We start from the raw sequence: 13,336 nt of genomic DNA on the forward strand, positions 1-13,336 counted from the left end.
TACATAATTAATTAGAATAAACTACTTTCAGCTTTAATTTTTCTCAAAAGGAAGTGTCTATCATGATTTGATTTGATACTATGTCTCCCTCATGTGGTCAAAAATGGCATTACAAAATTGACCCCAATCTAAAATTGTTTTGTGTTATATATATTTTGCATTGATGAATTCACAATTTAGTAAAATTACCATTATTTGCAACAAACAACTATATTTAATTTTCAAATTAAATATTTGCATCTTTGTGTGAGATGCATGTATACAATTTTTGTTTTATATGTTTAATTATTAGATTCATTTTAAGCGATGCAGGTTGAATTTATCACTTTACAGTTAAAACTTAACTAATGTGCTTTGTAAAAAAGACACTGACATCTTTAAAAAATAGTGTTAAACTTTTTACATTTAATTAATTTACACACAAGGAAATATTTTCACTATCTCAAAAGTGAACCTGCAGATTCAACTGGGTCATAAAAAATACAGCAGGGTTCAAGTTTTTTTTTTTTTTGATTTTTGAAGTTCAAATGCACCAGAAGCTCAAGGAAAAAACAACAATACTGATTGTCAAAGTTTATTTCTTTTTTATTTGGCAGTGTCTGCCATTGTTTCCCTACAAAACCAAAATAGGACCAAAATATCAACTGTTACACATATTACAGAAAACATGTATTATCCCTCCCATCCCATGTGTTTTCAGTGTGTTCCCGCACAATGGATTTAAAGTATTAGATTAAATGTGTTGCATTCATAAAAAAGCTGCAATTTTTGCTCCATCATCAACTTTCACTCAAATTTAAAGGAGAGAAAATGCACAAAAATGTTACATGAATTTAAAACAAGGTCGTTTTCCAACCCAGAGATGTCAACATATATATACTTATTTTTCCCTGCTTCCTCGATGGTGCGTTGCCTGTTTTTGGTGTATTGCCACTTGCATGTTTGGGATCGTTATCTTTTTCATAAAACTTCCTTAACACTTGTGAAATCAAATGAACTCAAACTATGTTACTGTCCAAATATTTTTTACCCTGCACTGCATGTGTGTGTGCTCCTGCATGTGGGTGTGGGTGTGTGTGAGTGCTGCATGAGGGATTAGCCTCAGTGTGTGTGTGTGTGTGTGTCCACCAGTGATTAGCCTGGTCAGTGGGCCTGTTGTGCATTCACTCAGGCCATTAGCATATTAATGCAGCCTCGCTCTTGATCTCCCTCCCACCCGCCCTCTCCAGCTCTCTCTCTCTCTCCCTCGCTCTTTCTCTTTCTCAATACATATTTCCCAGACACTGTCGCTTCCTGCAGCTACGATCTATAAATCTCACCAATTTAGGCCACTTCTCCGTCCTGTCTCTCTGTGAGATCTTTGCCTTCTTTTTCATCGAGCTCACCATCTCTCTCTCTCTCTCTCTCTCTCTCTCCTCTGCATTCAAATTCTCTGCTTTCTCTTATTTTTCCTTTTCTGTCTCCAGGTCTGGCCCCCTTGAACTTTGTCAATCACAGGAAAACACACACAGAGGCAAATTCACAGGAGCAAACATGCAGAGCACAAGTATATATACACACACCCACACACACTCATTCATTCTCCCTTTCTGTCACTCTCACAGTGCAAATTTAGCAAGGCCCTGTTTAGACACCAGTGCTGAAGTGTGAACCGGACACATTCAACTGTACTTAACATGGTGAGAGCTTTTCAGGCTTTTCTGCTCCACAGGCACACTCTCCAAAATGGGACGCTCCCTGATCTTCAGAGCCCGGCCTGCAATAGGCTGTGCACCTGAGCAAAAAAGAAAACAAATAATGGATTGAGTGGCATTTGGAATATTTTGTCACATTCATCCAGTTTACAATGTTTATTTATTCGTTCTTCCCAATGGCTGCTGTCCACTTGCCATCTCTTTTTCAAACCAGTGATGATACTAGTTATTCACCAGCATGTGAATGAGTCCAAACTGTGACTGGACTGTAAAGAAAAGATTAATTTCGAAATTGACCCAAAGAGCTGAAATTGTTTTTTGAACAAAGGTCCATACATGATGAGATGAATCTGGAATTGTTTGGTGGATTAAAAAAATAAATGGAATGTCCCAAAAATGTCAAAAGGTTCTTGCAGGGTTTTAAATTTACATAAACACACACTCTCCCCTTTTCAATATCTGCCTCTCTGTTTGTCTTTCAGTGTGTCTCACTCATTCACCCACAAAGCCAGTGAGTTTCACTCTCGTCCACAGAGTTCTATCCCTCGCTGCTTTTCAGAGGTCAGGGGCGTGATGTCCATCCACAACTCCTGCTTTCACAAAGGCACACACAAGAATTGCGTTTGGACAATCAGCTCCGCACCTCCATGCTTCTCTTCTGTCACAGGTACGTTCACACACTCAAGCTCAGTTTCCATCCAAAAATCACTGCCTCTACCTGCTGAATCTCTGTGTCATGAAGGCGTTTGACCCCCAACGTATTCGTCAGGTCTGCACATATGGGCGGATGAGAGGGAAAGTGTGGTCAGAGTAGAGGAGAGGAATGAGCGGGAAGGCAGAGAGAATAAGAAAAGAGAGGAGAAAGGGAAAGAAAGCTCTAACTCATGCCTGTCCTCTGTGTGGGTGACACCATGATGAACGAAGGGGTCACCACCCAGGGGCAGCACAGTCCAAAGGGAGCCAGTGATGTGACCCCCTACAATAGAAGAAGTGGGTCCCCCCCAACGGTCACACGGATCAAAGAAGACAAAAGCCTGAGATGATAACTCAGCGCAGCAGTAGAGCGCATTATTATCACACTCATGAGCAGCAACGGCAGTAAATTTAACTGAGTTGGAGGCAGGAGGGAGTAAGAGGAGGTGGGGCAAAAAAAAAAACCTTGAACGCCCCCCCCCCCAACAAAAAAAAGTAAAGCTGTGACTCGCTCTAATCTGATTTGCCGTACGCAACATTTTCTCTTTATCTGATTCGCTCCGTGAGGCGTTTTTCTCTTTCTGTGGGAGCCCGTCTGTATCCAAATGATGTGGTCTTTGGTGAGGCCTGGCCTATTCATGGGAACCCCATGTGCTGTGTGCCCACCATTGAGGTGCAGAGCAGCATGGCCACAAAGGATGGCAGGGTTTTTTTTTTTTTGAGAGAGAGAGTTCCTTCCTTACAGTCAAAGTCTCTGTTCAGAGCAAAGTTTGCAGTTAAGTCACAGAGCCACAAAATCCATTCCCAAAAGTCCAGAACTTGAGAAAGGCCTTACATGTTCCACTTTAAATGATTTCTGATCATGGAAATAAAAATACTTGTTTATTTCCTGAGACTCAGTGAACTGAAAAGCTTCAAACCTGAAAGTAAACGCCATGAAAGCTGATAAAACAACTTTGTTTTAGTAACACTTAATCAACTTTTTTGTAATAAAGTTCACTAAATTAATACAATTAATGCAAATTAATGTTAAACGCTTGTCATCTAATTAAACTAAACTCAACACAGTTGCTGATGAACAGTCCATACTTGCTCACAGAAACCTGAAGGCCTAAACTCATCTGCCTGCAACTGCCATGAAGAACCACACAGGCTCATGAAACACATTTCAAAAAGACCCTTCCTGTTGAAAAGTGATAAAAAGGTGTTAAAACTAAATACACGCCAGTGAACATCAACAAAGAAAGAAAACCGGTTTTTAAAAAGTACATCAAAAAGACAAAATCTCAGTGTGTCCCAGTATTTGAATCATTCAGGGCCTAAAACCTGCATCAAGATTTAGTGAAGAAGCTTGTGATAAAAGTTAATGTCAGCAACAGAGAATTTCATCCTCACATGTGCAGTCACAGTCGTCCTCGCCTCCCGTCCTTCCTCCCTCAGCCGTGGGTCGAGCTCTGGCTCCATTGATGTCTGACCGCACTTGTCCCACTTCTCCATCTTTCACTCTCTGTGCCTCTGCCTCCTCTGATCCCGCGTCCTTCTCCCTCTCCCTCTTCAACCCTCTCTGTCCGGACCTCCCTCCCTCCCTCCTCCTTTACATTTCCTTCACCCGTCTCTCTCTATCTCAATTTCCCCGCCCTCTCTCTCTCTCTCTCTCTCTCTCTCTCTTTTCTATTCCTTGTCTCTTACTCTCTCCCTCTCTCCCTCTCCTCATTTCATGCAGTGCTGGGGTTACCTAAGAGACTGGGCCTCAATGGAGAAAATCTCCTTTGGTACAATGAACTGGGCGAGAGGCAGAGAGTGGGGGGAGAGTAAAGGGGAGACAGGATAGGATGGGGGGGGGTTCGTGTTGGACACATGAGGGGAGGCAGAAGTGAGGGGGTGAGGAAAAATAGAGGGGAAGATAGTGGGACTGTGATGAATGCAAGTTTAGACGGGGGGGATACGAAATCTCAAAAACTGAATGAGAGACTTGGCCTCAGTGGTCAGTCTTCTGACTCCACCTTCTTCTAACTTCTGAGCTGAAACTACACACACTCTCATTTTAGGCATTTCAAATAAAATCTGAAATCAAATATCAAACACAATCTCAAAATGACACAGCTAATGATAAAGTTGTCAAGTTGTGCACAGTCTCCACTAAATTCTACAGTTCATCTCAACAACACTCTTGGTAACTGTAGAACATACTGGAACCCAGGAAGGTACCGTGCATACAGTCCACAGTGCAAACCGATAGCAATGATTGTGCGAGGAACGAGGTACATTTGTGTCTTTGAGACACTTCTGACTGTGGAAGCTTTTCTCTCCGTCCAGCTGGAAGAGGAATGAAATGAGAAGTGAAAGCTATTTTTCACATAGACTTCCATTCAGAGCTCTTACTGCTTACTCCTACTGCTTACTGCCACTTCCATCCTACTTCCTATAGTCCACTTTTCAAACCAGAAGATGACATCCATGTCTACGTGCAAAACTCGTCTTTTTTTTATGTGTGTGGGTGTGAATGCAGCTATATTCCACTTATTTTGCCGGCGTCCATGTGAGGCCTCTGCCTCGGTGGCCGCCATTTTGGTTGTTTACTTGTTTGTTTGCACTCATCGGGGAGTGTGCGATGAGACGAGGCAAGGATCAGAGCGCTCCTTGTGTGTAAAAACTCCTTCTCTTCCTCTTCACTCACGGTGTGAGGACCCCATTCAACACCAGTAATTACACTGTTCCCTCTGTGATCCATTCACTGTCTCCCCCTAAAAGAAGGGGGACAAAACACACACAACCTTGTTTAGAGGTTAGGTACTGATTAGCAGCAAAACTGTTGCAGTTCATTTTCCTGCTGCACCTTATTGAGCTCGTCAGTGACGCTATTCAGTTGGTCATTTGTCTCTGAGTTGGCAAACAGATCCCCTGCTGCTCAGCTCTGTGTCTTTATAGCCCCCCCCGACACACACACACACACATACACTCTTTTCTCATCAGAGGATGTGAGAAAACAATAGAGCTAATAAAAGACACAGAGAGATACAGCACAGTGATGAAGTTAGTGCTCCTACACCCTGAGCCTTTAATATATGGACCCTGTGAAATGGGATGCGTGGGTCACTTTGGGGTGTCTCTCTGTGCACTCTTTCTCTGCCTACAACAGAAATTCTCATTCTCATTTCTCATTGCCATGTATACACCATGTAAATGCCAGGGCCAATCTGGGATCTGCGTGTTAATGACTCTATCAGGCCCTGATACCCAGAAGCCCCTGCTGTGGGAATGAATCCAAGAGGATTTTTGTAATAGAACGTGGCACAAGAGGTGTCAGAGTTAGGTTTGGGGATGCTCTCTCTCTCTCTCTCTCTCTCTGTGAGACAGGGGATGGGAGGATAAGGGTGAGGGTGAGGGGGAGAAGGGGGGGCCGGGCAGATTGTCCATGGTGCTCAACCCTGCAGGCGGGGCTGAATGAAGTTATTTCCAGGCCCCTGTCCATCTGTTACCGTGGCAGCAGCAGCCACCAAGGTGTTGCCATGGTGAGGTGGACACAAAAAGGCGTGGCGTGGGAACGGGTCCAGGGGTCAGGAGTGAGGGTCAGGGGGTCAAGGGTCACAGCCAGCTGGACAGCACACAAGAGGAGGCCAGGGTGAGAAAAGAAGGAGGGAAGGTTTGCTTTTCTTTCTCCTTTTTGCCTTTTCTTCTCCGGGTTTGCGTTCGGGAGGGTGAGATGGAGAAAGGGGGACATCGGCAGAGTGGACACTGGACATTAACATTGAACTGAGATGAAAAAAAACTGAGGGGAGTTTGTCCAGGGTGAAGGGGAGTGAGGAGGCTGTGAGGCTTTGGGAGGCTCCCCAGCTTTACGCCTGATACCCACTGGTGTCTCATCGCACATCGCATTTGACAGGCAATTGACTTTGGTCAAAGTACACGCAATTGCGACCATTGAGAGGATGTGAACGTGCGAGTCTGTCTGTGTGGCCACAGCCAGCACTTTAGCCTCATAAGAGGCACCCTGAGAAAACAAAGAGGCTGTGTGATGACATTTCATTCTGCTCATTTTAAGCTGAAAACAAAAAACAAAACAGAGTGAAGCAATTTCATTTATCAATAAATGAATCGTTAAAACAAACTGTTCTGCTGTTTGTGCACATGTCATCTTTTATTTTAGTGGTTTGCAGTTAGACCTCAGTATGAGGTTTACATGACATTTGAAAAAAATATATAAATATAGTGTTAGGCTGAGTAAAGCTGGAATTTTATTATACATGTTAGTCAGAGTGGAGTGGTATTAAAGCTTTGTTCCATTAACATTAGAACTTCACCGCGTTCCAGTTGAGGAGTCGTAAACGTATCTCGGGCTCGCCTTTGCTAGCAATACCAGTCGGTAACGCTCAACGTGGTATTTTGCGAACAGTGTAGCAACATGTCTGTGTTTAAAAATAAAACAGAACACTGTGTACGACTGATTTACTGTGAAACAAATACGACACAAGTGCAACAGATGAATCTTGAAGCAAAGAGAGAAAAGAGAATGTATCCTCAAACATGATCTCCCCATTTGGACTTTTGGTTTGGGTGTCAGATTTTCCTTTTTCTTTTTCGTCTGACAGACTGAAAGACTGAAACAACCTATAAGTCATTTTTTGTGTTGTTTTTTGACAAGTTAAAGTTGCTGAAGCTTTGCTTTTTTTTTGAAACCCATGTTTTTTACGTTTTAAGTTTTGGGTTGGAGAAAAGCTTTTAAACAAAGAATCTGAATTGTGTCAGCTACATTCTTTAACTCTGCTCTTATGCTCAGTCCCAACTTCCGAGTTCCAATGTAAATGGAACACAACAACAGGAATACAAGAAATATTGGTAGAAATGTGTCACATACACAATAGAATTCTAAATATAAACATATGTTAAATCAATGTTTTAGCAAACAGCTGCACAAGATTTAACATTTGTTTATATTTAGAAGTTACACACTAACTTCTTCTTCTTCAGATTGCGACAACTGATTTTTAATGTAGGCTAGTTTAAACCATGTCTGATTTAAAAAAAAAGATTAAAATACAAACAATATGACCTGAACTTCCCAGATATGTCCAAAAATGTTATCAAAATTATACAACAGATGTTTCATTTGTGCACAAGATCATTTTGGACCATTAAACCTTTAAATATCATCCACATTTAAAGATGTGTTGGGTGAAGCTGCATCACAGCAGCGGGAAATTGAAATGTCCACCTGCTCCATAGCAAACTGAGAAAGACGAGCCGCATCACTGGATAACACATTATGACAACATGGATAAGAAGTCGCTGACAATGCAATTACACACACACACACACACACACAGAGTAAACATGCAGGACCCCCATGCATGGGCTTTAATAGCTGCTGCTGGGATGAAGGCAGTGCAGGATTCGTGCTCCTCCTCAGGACGCAGTAATAGGATTAGGAGCAGCCTCAGGAGAACATGGCAGACCAAGTCCAACGCTCCTTTTGACACCTTTTGTCCACGAGCCCCGAGACACAGATCACTGCTATAGGATGAGGGACAAAGGCCTTTGAACATTATGTTGTAGCTACAAATATACCTCACCGGGAGAACGCTGAGCCTCGAGTTCCACAGCAGATAAAATGGACAGACAGCGGTTTTGACAACTTAATCAGTTTTCTCTCAGAAAGAAATCAACTCGCTCTTTCCTCCTTATAAATCAATAAAAATGTCAGTGATTTGTTGTGTGATTTAACTGTAAACCTCCATCCCAGTGCAAATTGTTTATTTATTTCTAATTTACCCAAGAAGTTTATATTAACTATCAACTCATTACATTTAAATACAATTTCAGAAGAAATTAAAGTCCCGTTAGTATATCTGTAGTTTTATGCATTTGTTTGACTTTCACCATTTTGGCTCACGCTGCTTCCCATTCACACAAGGACAATGTATTGGTTGATTGGTAACAGTCTGATAATGATTTCATAATAGCAAGGTATTAATATGGTAACTCCATCTCATTCCTGCTTTAATTTTCATGCAATAGCTTGATAATAATTGTATGGAATTAAGGAGGTTACATCACAATAATACAATATGTATTTTCCTAAAGTAATATCAGGTATTAGTTTCCTAACGACAGTAACTACAGGCTGTACCACAGGTAGTTACAAACATTATAAATGATGATGTTAACTTTAATAATGGTGACATTAGATAAAAGATGTAAGTAATACAGAGGGGCATTATCTTTGTCAGTGTCAGTGCTTTATTTTGAAATCCAAAAGCTGTGATTTACATTTAAATTGGTCTCGACTTGAATTCAGGTGGTTCCAGCGATTATTGACATTCCCGGCTATGTCCTCACATCCCGTGCCATGGCGAGGTGACACAGAGATTCTCTGTCCTCCCCGCTCCTCCCAGTGCACTCTGGGAAAGTGACCAAAAGCAGTTTTATGACTGAGAGCTCACTTCCTGCCAAAATCAGAGAAACAAGGTTCAAAGTGATCAGTGTCACACGCACACATGGAACACACAGAACACAGGGAACATGTTTTTAGTTTAATTTAACAATAATATCTGGATGTGGTAACTTCTTCACACAGAATTGCAGAAAGAGCTTTCAGTCTGTATAGGTGAGGTCTGTTGTGTTGTAGACTCCACTCCTGGTGGTGCCCTTTTGCCAATTCAGCTTTGTGACCTTTGTTTGCTGGACACTGATTGGTAGTTGGCATCATTTATGGTCAGAACTGTGACACTATCTGATCGTCTTTGAACTTCCCACTTTCTTTCTTGATTAAAGAAAACCTGCATGGTCCAAGAATTTCAGCTCAATATAAATGCCTCTGGTGGTCCCTTTCAATCATGGCCCTATTTCTCGCTGTGGTATTCAAGCGACCGGACCTGCTGTGAACTCTCGGACCCTGCGAGACACTCACCTGAGAGCATCGAGGGGTGAACGTGTCTGCCTGTCTTTTTAATCGCACAACTGTCCAATGGTTCAAACTTGGTGGACTAAAAGCACCATAGTGTGCAGTGCTGACTTTGGGCGGCGTTTGTATGTGAAATGTGAGACATAGTACCTGTGTAACGCTAAACGAGCCGCTTCCACCACGTCTCACATGGTATGCAGGTTGTCACGGCGCCCATGGTACTACACACTTGAAGAACAAACCTGTCTGTGATAAACTGTCTGTGATAAATTGTGATAAAGGGCTTTGAACTGATGAGGACAGCATTGCACCTCTTGCAAATTATTATTATTATTATCAGAAGAAGACCTATAGTATGAATAAGAAATGCAAGAGATGTCTGTCTGATAATCGCATATCCCTCAAACAGTTAACTTGACAGGTTTCACACTTGCCAGGTGACTTACTAAAGACACCACTGTGTACAGTGTCCGCTTTTGACTTTGTTTGGATAAGAAATGTAAGGATAGGATTAACTTGCTACCATCTTGACATCTTGACAATGCACAACATGATGTAACAGGAGGGCAACAGAGACCATGAAAAGTGCAGTACAGTGTGCACCATACAGAAATAATAAATAATAAATAATGGCACCACATCAATATCAGAAGCTAAAAACATACAGCAATAAAATAAGATAAATAACACAGTATAAAACCACAGGTAAACAACTTCAATAATCAGGATGCTGCCAAACGTTCAAAAACTGTAGTTTATTACATTACTTTTCTGGAAAAGTTTTTTGGTTTTTTCCTTACTCCATTACTCCATGACTTAAGGCTCCATTGACCCTCTTAAAGTTTTTGCTGTTTTATCCTTTTTGTTATTTCATCACATTCATATCAATAAAATTGTATATTTTTTATTTTGGTATCGTTCTGTGAAGCGATGTTTTTCACCCAATCAATTCACTTCAAATTCACTTCCACTGATCAGCCACAGTATTAAGCATAATGAATAGGCACCTGGTTTCAGTGATCTTATAAAGCAATGAGGCCATGAAGAATGTTTAAAAGATTTGTACGTCGGTTAAATACGTTCGCCGACTAAATATTAAATAGTCTGATGCGAAGTGGTGCGAACACACGAACACACGTTTGCTGACGTTATCCGGCACATTAGCTTCGTATATAAAATCCTCTGAGGCTGGAAGTTTGTGTAAAACACTGTGCTCCACTGTGCAGCCACCAACAGCACACTTGTCCCTCCGCGTTGACATAATACCGCTCTTCCTCCCTCGCCTGCACTTTCGCAGGGACAAGGTGGAGCTAAGGTGGAGCTCTCGAGGTAAACTTACTGGTGGGGCGGTAACATTCGCGGTGAAATGCGCATGCTGCCGTCATAAGCGCAGGGAATTCAACATCGAGTGTTTTATCGCCTAAACTTACGCTAAGGGGGACCACGAAAACATGACTGAGTATTCTTTTTCCACACTTTGGCGACTGGTAGGGCCTCCAGAGTCCCAAATATAAGTATTGAAATGGTTAAAAAGTTGATTTTGCATAATATGTCCCCTTTAAAAGGACACAACAGATGTTCAAAATAAACAGGACATGGAGACATAACGTTCTGCTTAAATGCTTAATTGTTGTGGCTAAATGTTGGTTTAAAGTCTTGTGTATTTTCATATATATATATATATATATGTATACTGTATATACATACGTATATACATATGTATACAAGAAGTGATGGTTTAGATGGAGTGGACATGTGGTCCTCATTGCCTCTCAGCTTCATATTGCGTGTGTTACAGCTCTAGCTCATGGTGCAAGTGGCAAATTGAGAGTCTGTGGTCAGGAATGATCTCAAAGGAAAAGCTGTGGAGTCATGTCTTTTTCTCTCTCTGTGAGTGTGTGTGGGAAATGTTCCTTTTTCTTTTTTTAAAAAGAGGGGTGCATGTGATTATTGGACAAGGGCCGGACAGGGGCCACGAAGGGCCGCCTGCAGACGGACGCACAGAAAAGGGACATTTACCTTGAACTCCAATCTTTCCGTCTTTGGGGCGGGGTCAGGTATTGTCGCTGGGCCTGACAAGGTCAGGAGGGGACAAGAGAGGGAGAGAGTTGGGGGAGACGGGTGAGGAACAGGGACAGAGGCCACCCCCAGGGTCGTGGGGCGCTACCCCTGTGGGGGGCCAGAGAATGTGGGGGCAGCAGGGGGAGGGAGGGAAAGTATTGGCAGATTTTCTTGGGGTGCAGATGCTCAATATGCAGATGTCTAATCGAATTGTGCAACGATGAATTGGTTCCCCCTCCTGATTTGCATCAGGACAATCCCTGGCAGTGGCTCAGGGGTCAGCGCAGTTCCCCTGGACAAAATGAGCAGCCGGCTGCAGACGCCTCAGAGAACGTGTGAACTTGAAGTAGACTTTACTCAATGACAAGGATATTGATTGATTCGAATGTGTGTCTGTCTGTCTGGGAGTGTGTCTGACATCTGTCTTTCCCATGAAGACATTTTGTGGAATGGAGGGAAAAACATTTGTTGTTTTTGGTGTTTGGAGTGAAGTCTTTTGGTTAGTCCTTAAGCAAAAGAAAAAACAAACAAAACACACGCAATATAACTATCTCCAGTCGGTTTGAAACTGTGACACCAACTCAAACACAGGACAGAGCTCAGAAAATAAAATTAGCTTCATAAAGCTAACACATTCTGACCTCAAACTCAGAGGCCTCATTTTTGTATTCAGTTTAACTAAAAGGATAGTTCAGGTTTTTGCTTTTTACAGCTCACTGAAAACATGGCTGCCAGCAGGAACATGAGGAAAATCACAATATAATCTACACCTACTTGACATTATTCAGATGTGCTATTTTGTGACTTCATTGTTTTGAAATCCTTCATTCAGATTTACCTCAGTGACACAAACTGAGAAACTGAGTGAGGCAGCTCCCGTGTCCCCATGAGCTAAAATCATTGATTTTCTATATGCACTTTGCACTTTGGAGTGGGAGAATGAGCGGTTACAAACTTCAGTTTCCTGTTGTAAAAGTCTGTCTAACAGTGAGATAAAGACATAAACATGTTCTAGAGATAGATTTTTATTAGGTAAGACGTTTGTTAGGGTTTTTTTTCAAATCTGTTTCTCCTTGTGTTCCTGCTGGCAGCCATGTTTTCAGTGAGACCCTGCTTGTCTGTCTTATGCTGGTTCAAAGTGAAGGTGGCGCACACAGCACAGTCACAAACATAAACTATTAACTATCTCTTCAAGGCATAAACTTTGTAAACAACAGTAGTATATTTTATGTAATCTACAGATCAAAATCCACTCATCCATGAGACAATTGTTTTGTTAGTTTTTTTCAGCAATACACAAACTCCTATACTGTTCCTCCAGCCCAAATCATCAGCAGACACAGAAAAATACGGTCCATAGACAGATAAATGTAAAGCAAGTGTAAATGCAAGTGCAAGCTTCTATCTAAGTAATTGAAATGAGTCAACAGTGGCACAAGCACCAGGGCCACTACCAGAGGGGGCCGTGAGGTTCCCCACAAATGCACCACATTTAGACAATAAGTGCTTTCAATCAAATGTAGTAAAATCCAAAATCATAGCTCACCACCTGCAACACAGGAAACACCCACACACATCACCTTATATAACGCCTTTAAGGGTGCTTAAAGGCCTTAAAAATATCAAAAGGTCACAAAACAAACACATTATTTCACAAACAAATAAAATACCCAGAATTTATGATAAATTGAAAGCAGATATGAAATATATATGTTTTGATGAAAATGATTTCCCATCCGTATGTATTATTCTGTATCTGTGTGATAAACTAGATATCACATTTTTAATTCTGATGTCCTTAAAAAGAAGAAAAAAACATTTACTTTTGGTTTAAAATGTAATTTATTTCAGATCTATCAGCACACAATAGTGAGAGACTGTGAAACTGCTCAGCCATGCACTTTTGTTGCCCCCTGGTGGTAAGTAATGAAAATGCATGCACTCGGCTCAACATACAGTGTAAAGAATATGTGTTCCATCCTGCTCA

This window comes from Solea solea, chromosome 20 (genome assembly GCF_958295425.1).
Source record: "Solea solea chromosome 20, fSolSol10.1, whole genome shotgun sequence".
Lineage (NCBI taxonomy): Eukaryota > Metazoa > Chordata > Actinopteri > Pleuronectiformes > Soleidae > Solea > Solea solea.